Below are 15,515 nucleotides of genomic sequence, written 5' to 3' on the forward strand. Positions count from 1 at the left end.
CCATTTTTAGTATTAAAATATATCTATAATTTTTTTTGGTGTTCATAATTTTCAAACTTTATTAACAACTTGCCACTAAAAAACATAAGTTTATCATGATTTAATTATCCTTCAATTGTTCTTCTTGATAATACATAGTGAAGTCTTCATTGTGTATTCTAAGACTATAATTTTTTCCAAATTCTTTTTTTGACCCTTTAAATTCATTTGCCTGCGGGCGCCAATAACCCCATTCCATTTTTCTTTTCAAAATAAAGTTCTGGTTTATTTTTGTGGACACAATTTTTAAACTGTATTAGCCACTTCCCACTTAAAAATTTAATTTTATCATGATTTAATTATCCAACATTTATTTTTCTTGAGAATACATAGTGCAGTCTTCATTTTGTATTCCAAATTTATAATTTTATCCCAATTCTTTTTTTGATCCTTTAAATTCATTTGCCTGCGGGCGCCAATAACCCCATTCCATTTTTCTTTTCAAAATAAAGTTCTGGTTTATTTTTGTGGACACAATTTTTAAACTGTATTAGCCACTTCCCACTAAAAAACTTAATTTTATCATGATTTAATTATCCAACATTTATTTTTCTTGAGAATACATAGTGCAGTCTTCATTTTGTTTTCCAAATTTATAATTTTTTCCAAATTTATATTTTGTTCCATTAAATTCATTTGCCTGTGAGCGCCAATACCCCATTCCATTTTTCCTTTCAAAATATATTTCTAGTTTATTTTTGTTGACACAATTTTCAAACTTTATTTGCCACTTGCCACAAAAAAACATAATTTTATCATGATTTAATTATCCTTCAATTGTTATTCGCGAGAATCCATAGTGCAGACTTTATTGTGTATTCTAAGACTATAATTTTTTCCAAATTCTTTTTTTTATCCTTTAAATTAATTTTCCTGCGGGCGCCAAAAACCCCTTTCCATTTTTATTTTCAAAATATATGTATCATTTATTTTTGTGTGGAAAATTTTTAAACTTTATTAGCCACTTCCCACTTAAAAATTTAATTTTATCATGATTTAATTATCCAACATTTATTTTTCTTGAGAATACATAGTGCAGTCTTCATTTTGTATTCCAAATTTATAATTTTATCCCAATTCTTTTTTTGATCCTTTAAATTCATTTGCCTGCGGGCGCCAATAACCCCTTTCCATTTTTATTTTCAAAATATATCTATACTTGATTTTTGTGTTCATAATTTTCAAACTTTATTAGCAACTTGCACTAAAAAACATAATTTTTTCATGATTTAATTATCCAACATTTATTTTTCTTGAGAATACATAGTAAAGTCTCCATTATGTAGGTATTCTAAGACTATAATTTTTTCCAAATTCTTTTTTTTATCCTTTAAATTCATTTGCCTGCGGGCGCCAATAACCCCTTTCCATTTTTATTTTCAAAATATATATATCATTTATTTTTGTTTGGAAAATGTTTAAACTTTATTAGCCACTTCCCACTAAAAAACATAATTTTTTCATGATTTAATTATCCAACATTTATTTTTCTTGAGAATACATAGTGCAGTCTTCATTTTGTATTCCAAATTTATAATTTTATCCCAATTCTTTTTTTGATCCTTTAAATTCATTTGCCTGCGGGCGCCAATAACCCCATTCCATTTTTCTTTTCAAAATAAAGTTCTGGTTTATTTTTGTGGACACAATTTTTAAACTGTATTAGCCACTTCCCACTAAAAAACTTAATTTTATCATGATTTAATTATCCAACATTTATTTTTCTTGAGAATACATAGTGCAGTCTTCATTTTGTTTTCCAAATTTATAATTTTTTCCAAATTTATATTTTGTTCCATTAAATTCATTTGCCTGTGAGCGCCAATACCCCCATTCCATTTTTCCTTTCAAAATATATTTCTAGTTTATTTTTGTTGACACAATTTTCAAACTTTATTTGCCACTTGCCACAAAAAAACATAATTTTATCATGATTTAATTATCCTTCAATTGTTATTCGCGAGAATCCATAGTGCAGACTTTATTGTGTATTCTAAGACTATAATTTTTTCCAAGTTCTTTTTTTTATCCTTTAAATTAATTTGCCTGCGGGCGCCAAAAACCCCTTTCCATTTTTATTTTCAAAATATATGTATCATTTATTTTTGTGTGGAAAATTTTTAAACTTTATTAGCCACTTCCCACTAAAAAACATAATTTTTTCATGATTTAATTATCCAACAATTATTTTTCTTGAGAATACATAGTGCAGTCTTCATTTTGTATTCCAAATTTATAATTTTATCCCAATTCTTTTTTTTATCCTTTAAATTCATTTGCCTGCGGGCGCCAATAACCCCTTTCCATTTTTAGTTTTAAAATATATCTATAATTTATTTTGGTGTTCATAATTTTCAAACTTTATTAGCAACTTGCCACTAAAAAACATAAGTTTATCATGATTTAATTATCCAACATTTATTTTTCTTGAAAATACATAGTGAAGTCTTCATTGTGTATTCTAAGACTATAATTTTTTCCAAATTCTTTTTTTGATCTTTTAAATTCATTTGCCTGCGGGCGCCAATAACCCCTTCCATTTTTATTTTCAAAATATATCTATACTTGATTTTTGTGTTCATAATTTTCAAACTTTATTAATCATGTGCAATTAAAAAAAAAATAATTTTATCATGATTTAATTATCCAACATTTATTTTTCTTGAGAATACATAGTGCAGTCTTCATTTTGTTTTCCAAATTTATAATTTTATCACAATTCTTTTTTTGATCCTTTAAATTCATTTGCCTGCGGCCGCCAATAACCCTTTTTCATTTTCATTTTCAAAATATATTTCTAGTTTATTTTTGTTGACACAATTTTCAAACTTTATTTGCCACTTGCCACAAAAAAACATAATTTTATCATGATTTAATTATCCTTCAATTGTTATTCGCGAGAATCCATAGTGCAGTCTTTATTGTGTATTCTAAGACTATAATTTTTTCCAAATTCTTTTTTTTATCCTTTAAATTAATTTGCCTGCGGGCGCCAAAAACCCCTTTCCATTTTTATTTTCAAAATATATGTATCATTTATTTTTGTGTGGAAAATTTTTAAACTTTATTAGCCACTTCCCACTAAAAAACATAATTTTTTCATGATTTAATTATCCAACAATTATTTTTCTTGAGAATACATAGTGCAGTCTTCATTTTGTATTCCAAATTTATAATTTTATCCCAATTCTTTTTTTGATCCTTTAAATTCATTTGCCTGCGGGCGCCAATAACCCCTTTCCATTTTTATTTTCAAAATATATCTATACTTGATTTTTGTGTTCATAATTTTCAAACTTTATTAGCAACTTGCACTAAAAAACATAATTTTTTCATGATTTAATTATCCAACATTTATTTTTCTTGAGAATACATAGTAAAGTCTCCATTATGTAGGTATTCTAAGACTATAATTTTTTCCAAATTCTTTTTTTTATCCTTTAAATTCATTTGCCTGCGGGCGCCAATAACCCCTTTCCATTTTTATTTTCAAAATATATATATCATTTATTTTTGTTTGGAAAATGTTTAAACTTTATTAGCCACTTCCCACTAAAAAACATAATTTTTTCATGATTTAATTATCCAACATTTATTTTTCTTGAGAATACATAGTGCAGTCTTCATTTTGTATTCCAAATTTATAATTTTATCCCAATTCTTTTTTTGATCCTTTAAATTCATTTGCTTGCGGGCGCCAATAACCCCATTCCATTTTTCTTTTCAAAATAAAGTTCTGGTTTATTTTTGTGGACACAATTTTTAAACTGTATTAGCCACTTCCCACTAAAAAACTTAATTTTATCATGATTTAATTATCCAACATTTATTTTTCTTGAGAATACATAGTGCAGTCTTCATTTTGTTTTCCAAATTTATAATTTTTTCCAAATTTATATTTTGTTCCATTAAATTCATTTGCCTGTGAGCGCCAATACCCCCATTCCATTTTTCCTTTCAAAATATATTTCTAGTTTATTTTTGTTGACACAATTTTCAAACTTTATTTGCCACTTGCCACAAAAAAACATAATTTTATCATGATTTAATTATCCTTCAATTGTTATTCGCGAGAATCCATAGTGCAGACTTTATTGTGTATTCTAAGACTATAATTTTTTCCAAGTTCTTTTTTTTATCCTTTAAATTAATTTGCCTGCGGGCGCCAAAAACCCCTTTCCATTTTTATTTTCAAAATATATGTATCATTTATTTTTGTGTGGAAAATTTTTAAACTTTATTAGCCACTTCCCACTAAAAAACATAATTTTTTCATGATTTAATTATCCAACAATTATTTTTCTTGAGAATACATAGTGCAGTCTTCATTTTGTATTCCAAATTTATAATTTTATCCCAATTCTTTTTTTGATCCTTTAAATTCATTTGCCTGCGGGCGCCAATAACCCCTTTCCATTTTTATTTTCAAAATATATCTATACTTGATTTTTGTGTTCATAATTTTCAAACTTTATTAGCAACTTGCACTAAAAAACATAATTTTTTCATGATTTAATTATCCAACATTTATTTTTCTTGAGAATACATAGTAAAGTCTCCATTATGTAGGTATTCTAAGACTATAATTTTTTCCAAATTCTTTTTTTTATCCTTTAAATTCATTTGCCTGCGGGCGCCAATAACCCCTTTCCATTTTTATTTTCAAAATATATATATCATTTATTTTTGTTTGGAAAATGTTTAAACTTTATTAGCCACTTCCCACTAAAAAACATAATTTTTTCATGATTTAATTATCCAACATTTATTTTTCTTGAGAATACATAGTGCAGTCTTCATTTTGTATTCCAAATTTATAATTTTATCCCAATTCTTTTTTTGATCCTTTAAATTCATTTGCTTGCGGGCGCCAATAACCCCATTCCATTTTTCTTTTCAAAATAAAGTTCTGGTTTATTTTTGTGGACACAATTTTTAAACTGTATTAGCCACTTCCCACTAAAAAACTTAATTTTATCATGATTTAATTATCCAACATTTATTTTTCTTGAGAATACATAGTGCAGTCTTCATTTTGTTTTCCAAATTTATAATTTTTTCCAAATTTATATTTTGTTCCATTAAATTCATTTGCCTGTGAGCGCCAATACCCCCATTCCATTTTTCCTTTCAAAATATATTTCTAGTTTATTTTTGTTGACACAATTTTCAAACTTTATTTGCCACTTGCCACAAAAAAACATAATTTTATCATGATTTAATTATCCTTCAATTGTTATTCGCGAGAATCCATAGTGCAGACTTTATTGTGTATTCTAAGACTATAATTTTTTCCAAGTTCTTTTTTTTATCCTTTAAATTAATTTGCCTGCGGGCGCCAAAAACCCCTTTCCATTTTTATTTTCAAAATATATGTATCATTTATTTTTGTGTGGAAAATTTTTAAACTTTATTAGCCACTTCCCACTAAAAAACATAATTTTTTCATGATTTAATTATCCAACAATTATTTTTCTTGAGAATACATAGTGCAGTCTTCATTTTGTATTCCAAATTTATAATTTTATCCCAATTCTTTTTTTGATCCTTTAAATTCATTTGCCTGCGGGCGCCAATAACCCCTTTCCATTTTTATTTTCAAAATATATCTATACTTGATTTTTGTGTTCATAATTTTCAAACTTTATTAGCAACTTGCACTAAAAAACATAATTTTTTCATGATTTAATTATCCAACATTTATTTTTCTTGAGAATACATAGTAAAGTCTCCATTATGTAGGTATTCTAAGACTATAATTTTTTCCAAATTCTTTTTTTTATCCTTTAAATTCATTTGCCTGCGGGCGCCAATAACCCCTTTCCATTTTTAGTTTTAAAATATATCTATAATTTATTTTGGTGTTCATAATTTTCAAACTTTATTAGCAACTTGCCACTAAAAAACATAAGTTTATCATGATTTAATTATCCAACATTTATTTTTCTTGAAAATACATAGTGAAGTCTTCATTGTGTATTCTAAGACTATAATTTTTTCCAAATTCTTTTTTTGATCTTTTAAATTCATTTGCCTGCGGGCGCCAATAACCCCATTCCATTTTTATTTTCAAAATATATCTATACTTGATTTTTGTGTTCATAATTTTCAAACTTTATTAATCATGTGCAATTAAAAAAAAAATAATTTTATCATGATTTAATTATCCAACATTTATTTTTCTTGAGAATACATAGTGCAGTCTTCATTTTGTTTTCCAAATTTATAATTTTATCACAATTCTTTTTTTGATCCTTTAAATTCATTTGCCTGCGGCCGCCAATAACCCTTTTTCATTTTCATTTTCAAAATATATTTCTAGTTTATTTTTGTTGACACAATTTTCAAACTTTATTTGCCACTTGCCACAAAAAAACATAATTTTATCATGATTTAATTATCCTTCAATTGTTATTCGCGAGAATCCATAGTGCAGTCTTTATTGTGTATTCTAAGACTATAATTTTTTCCAAATTCTTTTTTTTATCCTTTAAATTAATTTGCCTGCGGGCGCCAAAAACCCCTTTCCATTTTTATTTTCAAAATATATGTATCATTTATTTTTGTGTGGAAAATTTTTAAACTTTATTAGCCACTTCCCACTAAAAAACATAATTTTTTCATGATTTAATTATCCAACAATTATTTTTCTTGAGAATACATAGTGCAGTCTTCATTTTGTATTCCAAATTTATAATTTTATCCCAATTCTTTTTTTGAGAAAACCAAGCCATTTTGTTCCATTAAATTAATTTGCCTGCGGGCGCCAATAACCCCTTTCCATTTTTATTTTCAAAATATATCTATAATTTATTTTGTTGTTCATAATTTTCAAACTTTTTTAGCAACTTGCCACTAAAAAAACATAATTTTTTCATGATTTAATTATCCAACATTTATTTTTCTTGAGAATACATAGTGAAGTCTTCATTTTGTGTTCCAAATTTATAATTTTTTCCAAATTTATATTTTGTTCCATTAAATTCATTTGTCTGCGGGCGCCAATAACCCCTTTCCATTTTTAGTTTCAAAATATATCAATAGTTTATTTTCGTGGACATAATTTTCAAACTTTATTAGCAACTTGTCACTAAAAAACATAGTTTTATCTCGATTTAATTGTCCTTCAATTGTTTTTCTTGAGAATACATAGTGAAGTCTTCATTGTGTATTCTAAGACTATAATTTTTTCCAAATTCTTTTTTTGATCCTTTAAATTCAATCCCTGTGGGTGCCATTACAGGGTGTACACAATTTTTAATATAATAACCAAGTGTCCTCATAACAAACATTCAATCAAAACTGTTATATTCTTGTAAATTTATATTGAGATTACATACTGCAGTCTACTGTGTTTATTCAACCCGCATATTTTTCCAATTTTTTTTTTTTGCTTTCTTTAATAACTTTTGACTGCGGTCACCAATACCCGCTTTCTAATTTTTTTTTTTTAAATGATTAATATGCAGTTGAACATTTTGTATGGAATTGTATAGTTGTAAATTTATATTAAGTTTACATATTGCAGTCTACAGTGTGTTGCCAACCAGTATATTTTTTCTAAATTTTTTATTAGTACCTTTAGATGCTTTAGCCTGCGGACTCCAATACCCTCTTTTTCATTTTTTTTTTTTCATTTATGGTATTAAAAAGTCAAATTAAGTATTTTTAATTTATACTAAGCTGTCTACAGTGTGTATCCAAACGGTATATTTTTTCAAAATTTATTATTGCTTACATGTAGAAAATTTTACAGTGAGTGCCAATACCCTATTTCTAATTTTTTTTTTTTAAATGATTAAATTGAATCTTTAAATTGTATACACATATTATTTAACTAGGGTAATTTAAATTACTAGGAAAAAGTAATTTACTATGGAACATTAACAACGGTAATTGGAATTTTTCTATGGAAAATTTATTATAGAAAATGGAATTTACATGGAAAACGTAATTTACTACTTAAAATTTACAATGGAAAATGGAATGATTATGGAAAATTGGATTTGGAAATTGACCATGAAAAATATATTTTACTACAGTAATTGAGTTTACTTGGAGAAGGAAAATTTGCTAAGGTTAATTTAATTTGCTACGGAAATTTAATTTACATGGGAAATGCAATTTATTAGATATCATTAGTTGTCGTTAACATTTTACACAGTAAAATTATATTTCAGTTGCAAATTAAATTTCCCCTACCAAATTTTCCTTCTCCAAGTAAATTAAATTACTGTAATAAGTTATATTTTTCATAGTCAATTTTCCTAATCCAATTTACCTTGGTAATTCCATTTTCCATCGTACATTTTCCATAGTAAGTTATGTTTTCCATAGTAAATTCTATTTGTCCGGAGTTAATATTCCATAGTAAATTCAATTTGTTCGTAGTAAATTTTCCGAAGTAAATTACATTTGTCCATAATAAATTCCATTTTGTCCGTGGTAAATATTCCATAGTAAATTCTACTTTCCATAGTAAATTTACTATAACAATTTAGCTAAAGTAAATTGTCCATAGTAAATTCCATTTTGTTCGTATTAAATTTTACATAGTAAAATTTCTATAGTAAATTCCATTTTCCCATGGTAAATTTCATTTTTTTCCCATAATAAATTTTATATTTTTTCCCATAATTTAATATTAAATTTTATATTCCCATAGTTAATTTCATTTTTTTCCCATAGTAAATTTTATATTCCCATAGTTAATTTCATTTTTTTCCCATAGTAAATTTTATATTCCCATACTAAATTTTCCATAGTAAATTCCATTTGGTCGCAGTAAATATACCATAGTAAATTCCATATTTGTCCATAGTAAATATTCCATAGTAAATATTCCATAGTAAATTTTCTATAATAATTTTCGTCAAAGTAAATTGTCCGCAGTAAATTCCATTTTTTTCATAGTAAATTCCATTTCCCCATAGTAAATTTTATATTCACATAGTTAATTTTATATTTTTTCCTATAGTAAATTTTATATTCCCATAGTTAATTTAATTTTTTTCCATAGTAAATTTTATATTCCCATACTAAATTTTCCATAGTAAATCCCATTTGGTCGCAGTAAATATACCATAGTAAATTCCATATTTGTCCATAGTAAATATTCCATAGTAAATATGTCATAGTAAATATTCCATAGTAAATATGTCATAGTGAATTTTCCATAGTAAATATTCCATAGTAAATTCCATTTTTTCTGTAGTAAATATTCCATATTAAATTCCAATTTGTTCGTATTAAATTTTACATAGTAAATTCCATTGTCCCATGGTAAATTTTCCATAGTAAATTCCATATTTGTCCATAGTAAATATGTCATAGTAAAATTTCCACAGTAAATATTCCATAGTAAATATTCCATAGTAAATTTACTATAACAATTTAGCCAAAGTAAATTGTCCATAGTAAATTCCATTTTGTTCGTATTAAATTTTACATAGTAAAATTTCTATAGTAAATTCCATTTTCCCATGGTAAATTTCATTTTTTTCCCATAATAAATTTTATATTTTTTCCCATAGTAAATTTTATATTCCCATACTAAATTTTCCATAGTAAATTCCATTTGGTCGCAGTAAATATACCATAGTAAATTCCATATTTGTCCATAGTAAATATGTCATAGTGAATTTTCCATAGTAAATATGTCATAGTGAATTTTCCATAGTAAATATTCCATAGTAAATTCCATTTGGTCGCAGTAAATATACCATAGTAAATTCCATATTTGTCCATAGTAAATTTTCCATAGTAAATTTTCCATAGTAAATATTCCATAGTAAATTTTCTATAATAATTTTCGTCAAAGTAAATTGTCCGCAGTAAATTCCATTTTTTCCGTAGTAAATTCAATTTTCCCATAGTAAATTTCATTTTTCCCATAGTGAATTTTATATTCCCATAGTAAATATTCCATAGTAAATTCCATTTTTTCTGTAGTAAATATTCCATAGTAAATTCGATTTGTCCGTAGTAAATTTCATTTTTTGCCCATAGTAAATATTCCATAGTAAATTCCACGTTCCATAGTAAATTTTCTGTAATAATTTTCGCCAAAGTAAATTGTCCATAGTAAATTCCATTTTTTCCATAGTAAATTTCATTTATCCGTAGTAAATTTTCCGTTAACTTATTCCTATTTATTTAAATTACTCTAGTTACATAATATCTCTCTTGTAGATAACATCACCTTTGCACCTTTATTATTAACATTTCCCTAGTAATTGATGTTTCTATACTAAAATTTCATTTCCTAAGTTAATTTCATTTTTTAGTAGTGTAGTGTTAAAAGTTGTTTTAGTGTTAAAGAAAAAAAAATAGAAAGCAGGCATAGGCGCCCGCAGGCAATAATTTTTAAAGACAGCAAAAAAAAATACAAAAAAAATATACGAGTTGGGTACACACTGAAACCTGCAGTGTGTAACCTTAAATACTTAAATTAATTTATTAATACTACAGCAATCATGATAAAATTAAATTGTATAGTGCCACATGGTTAAAAAGTTTAAAAATTGAGACAACAAAAATATGCAAGTTATATTTTGAAAATAAAAATGGAAAGAGGGTATTGGCGCACGCAGGTAAATGATTTTAAAGGATCAAAAAAAAAAATTGGAAACAATTATAGTCTTAGAATACACAATGAAGCCTTCACTATGTATTCTTAAGAAAAATAATGGAAGGATAGATAAATCATGATAAACTTATGTTTTTTAGTGGCAAGTTGCTAATAAAGTTTAAAAATTGTGTCTACAAAAATAAACTATGGATATATTTTGAAAATAAAAATGAAAAGGGGGTGTTGGCGCCCACAGACAAATGAATTTAAAGAATCAAAAAAAGGATTTGAAAAAATATATATACATATAGTCTTGAAATACAATGAATACTGCACTATGTATTCTCAAAAAAAATAAATGTAGGATAATTAAGTCATGATAAATTATGTTTTTTAGTTACAAGTGGCTAATAAAGTTTAAAAATTGTGTCTACAAAATTAAACTATGGATATATTTTGAAAAGAAAAATGGAATGGGGATATTGGCGCCCGCAGGCAAATGAATTTAAAGGATCAAAAATAAATTTGGAAACAATTATGGTCTTAGAATACACAATGAAGACTGAACTGTGTATTTTCAAGAAAAATAAATGTTGGATAATTAAAGCATGATAAAATTATGTTTTTTAGTTGCAAGTGGCTAATAAAGTTTGAAAATTGTGTCCACAAAAATAAACTAGAGCTATATTTTGAAAGGAAAAATGGAATGGGGGTAATGGCGCCCGCAGGCAAATGAATTTAATGGATCAAAATATAAATTTGGAAAAATTATAAATTTGGAATACACAATGAAGACTTCACTATGTATTCTCAAGAAAAATAAATAAAGGATTATTAAATCATGATAAAATTATGTTTTTTAGTGGCACATGGTTAAAAAAGTTTAAAAATTGTGACTACAAAAATATGCCAAAGCTATATTTTGAAAATAAAAATGGAAAGGGGGTATTGGCGCCCGCAAGCCAATGATTTTTAAGAAAGCAAAAAAAAATATATATACTGGTTGGATACACACTGCAGTTGGATACATACTGCGGTTACATCGCAGTATGTACTCTCAATATAAATTAACAACTATACAATACCATACAAAATATTCCACTGCATTTTAATCATTTTAAAAAAAAAAATAGAAAGCGGGTATTGACGCCCGCAGTTAAAAGTTTTCAAAGAAAGCAAAAAAAATTTTGGAAAAATATACGGGTTGGATACACACTGTAGTATGCAGTATTGTTTTGATTGAATGTTTGTTATGAGGGCACTTGCTTATAATACACTAAAATTTGTGTACACAATTTTCAACTGCATTTTATTCATATAAAAAAAAAATTAAAAACCGGACATTGGCTCCCGCAAGCAATAGTTTTTAAAGAAAGCAAAAAAAATATGCGGAATAAATACACACTGAAGACTGCAGTATGTAACCTCAAAATACTTAAATTGATTTTTAATACTATATATAAAAAATGAAAAAATGTGAAAGAGGGTATAGGCGCCCGAAGGCGAAAGTTTTTAAAGAAAGCAAAAAAAATTTTTTTTTAATATACTGGTTGGATACACACTGTAGACTGCAGTATGTAATCTCAATATTAATTATCAAGAATATTACAATTTTGATAGAATGTTTGTTATGAGGACACTTAGTTATTAATGTTTAAAATTGTTTACAAAATATTCATCAACAATAAAATTATTTTTAAAAAAATTAGAAGAGGGTATAATTGGCGCGCGCAAGCAAAAGTTTTCACGATAGAATGTTTTGATATATTAGATTTTATGTTATACAGATTATGTAGAATTCGCATGAATATAATAGATTAAAAATTGTGTACACAAAAATCGTTTACAGTTTTATTATGATGAGATGAACGGCTGGTAGAAATGGACTGCAAGCAATTTTTGATTGCATATCGCATTCTATTGTATGCCTACATTCAATTTAAAGAATATATTATAATATGATCAGATGAGTCATTATATTTTATGATTTACCATAGTTAGGTGTAGGAAATATCGGTGTAACACTAATATTGCTTAAAACCATGTTAAAAATTATAATAATTTAAATTTAAATACTCTGTTTAAAAAAACATAATTAGTAATAAATTTAAAAAATGTAATTAAAATAAATTATATACATTTCCTCTGCAATTTTAAATATTTTCTGTCATTTTTATGGTTACAATATCGAATACCTTGATAGTTAGTAGGAAAAGATCATTGCAAAGGTTATTACCAGTGATGATATTCATCTATCATCACCTGTGCTTCAACCTACCATAGTCTATAATAGGTACCTAACCTAACCTTCTGATGACTTATACTTAACCATCTGCTTGTCACGCGGGGAAGGCAGTGCCGTATAGCCAGGGTTAGGATTTGGGGAGGGGAAAAGTGTATACAGTACTATACAACCAATATCCCTCCGGAAATGCTGACTACGGTACTGAGTTAAATATGTATCAATCCAAATTATCGTAGACATTTAAATAATATTTAGGTAACGCGTGACAAACCGATGGTTAACTTGGACACTTTGAATACAAAGATCTTTAGGCGGTTCCCGATTTAAGTGTTTGCTCATCAAGTTGTTCTTTAGATTGTTGACCTCTCAAGAATATCCCTTATAATTAACATATTACAGGACCTCTTGAAATATTTTTCCACCTATTAGATTTTTAAGACTTCAGTGTCACTGGCTCTTAGATAATATATTATGGATAGAGCCATGCTCATCTTTTTGTTGTGTATATAATTTTCAACATATTATATTAAGCGATGAGTCTGACCGAGATCCGAGAAGCGTTCATTATATGTAAAGGAAACTGTCTGCATAAAGATAAACCTATAGTACATACTATCTAATTCTAAACGAAAAAATGTGATCTAAACTCGGAAGTATGATTGGACGAAAATTGTAGAAGTAATAGGTAACTAATAAGTAGGTAATAATGGTTTGTTGGAAAGGATTTACCTATTTTTATTAAAACTGATGATCCTATTGATAAATGCTAAATATAAATGTTTAATCTTTTGCACTGGTAAGAATAACTGATTACTTGGACAGGTGAGACGTTTTGATAAAAGCAAAACAACTTTTAAATATAAGTATATAAATGGGTTACTATCTATATTCCGCCCCCTTTTCCCACAATAAAATTATAGTTAATAATAATATAATAATATCTGTTTCTTTTATGTGATATAGAGATAAAGTGTCCAGAAGTAAATTTAATCATCTAAATATCTCAAATTACATACTTATTATTAATGATTATAGCTAACTGAAAAGCTGTACTATGATGAACTATAATATCTCACATCTATATATAGACAATGTACAATTGGAATCGTATTATTTTTTGTAGTATTATATAAAACACTTTTCTAAACATATGAACCGTCAACTATGGCTATATTACGTGTGTTTGTTAAGAAACACGTGAGCATGTGGGGCAAGGATTCGTCACTAAGAACCCAGGTAGTCACCCATCCAGGAGCTAGTGACGCCAGGCGATGCTTGACCACGGCAAACCACCGCGCCACACCAAGCCCCATAATACAGTATAGGTACGACTATTGTTTGTATATACCAGGCCAGAGGCATTTTTTTTCGACGCATCAACTGCATAGCCTGGTTTTATCGTTTGATATGAAACACATGGAAATAGGCCGATGATTCGTCACTAAGAACCCAGGTGGTCGCCCATCCGGGAGCCAGCGACGCCGCGGTTGATGCGTTGACTTCAGAACAAGTAAGTGACTTCGGCCAACCATCCGTAATACACCAGGGCTCAAATTTATTTTTTAAATAGGTATATTATAGAAACCATAACATAATTTATTAAATGAGATAAATTTAATTTGTACGTCTATTTTTGATCAAGTTCAAGAAATGTTTTTTGTTTATTTAGATGATAATTTCAATATGTATGTCACTTAAAATATTGAATAGATTATTAATTCCTAACCAATAACTATAAATATATATATATATATTTAAATTATCTAACATCTTTAATTTAAAAAATCAATTAGATTAGTCAAAAAAGTAAACGACTTAAACTAGTATAGTTTCTAAGACTCAAAAAAAAAGTAACTGTATTTCTCAAAAAAATTATCTATCACGTCGGATCTTATTTCTTTCCAGTATTAGAGATTTGAATTGATTCTATATGACTAGTAATATAAGTTGCTTTTCTTTTATCTTCACAATTTAATTTTACGAATCTTTATGTTACAGCATTGTATATTTGTATGCCTACTATTTGCCATGTATGCCTACTCTAGAATATTATCATTCATCCAAGTTAAACAATGCGTTGACTTTAATTTATTAGTTTCTAATATTTTTTAATTTGTATTAAATATGTTAAATGTTTAATGAAAAAAAGATATATAGTCAAAATATTCACTTTTCTAAGGGTATATAATCACACTGAATGTGAGTTTGAACTATACTTTAATGCCTAATTATATATTTTAATTTTAATAAAGACCTATATATATATATCTTTACGTATTACTAAAGGAAGAACTTTTTATGTATTTAGCATATTCTTTTTTGTAAATTTCATTGTATAAAACATAGGTAAATATTTTCATTAATTAAGGTGTACATAATTATCTATTTATATAGGTAATGCAATATTACATATGAATGAAAAATGGCATTTATGATATTTATTCAATTGTTTTTTTATATATATATATAGAAACATAAAAAAGTAATTAAGTAATCTTTAGTGAAACAAAAGAATGTAATTTTTTTAAGGCCATATTCAACTGCAAATATTTGATGATTTTTTAGTAAATAAAAGTCCTGACTCTACAGTTATTACTTATTGAGTTTACTTCCAATCATACCTACTTTTAAGTTTAATATTTTAATAAAAGTTCTAGTCCA

Source organism: Diuraphis noxia, unplaced genomic scaffold (genome assembly GCF_037042655.1).
Source record: "Diuraphis noxia isolate RWA-SAM2 unplaced genomic scaffold, SU_Dnox_SAM2 contig0004, whole genome shotgun sequence".
Classification (NCBI taxonomy): Eukaryota; Metazoa; Arthropoda; class Insecta; order Hemiptera; family Aphididae; genus Diuraphis; species Diuraphis noxia.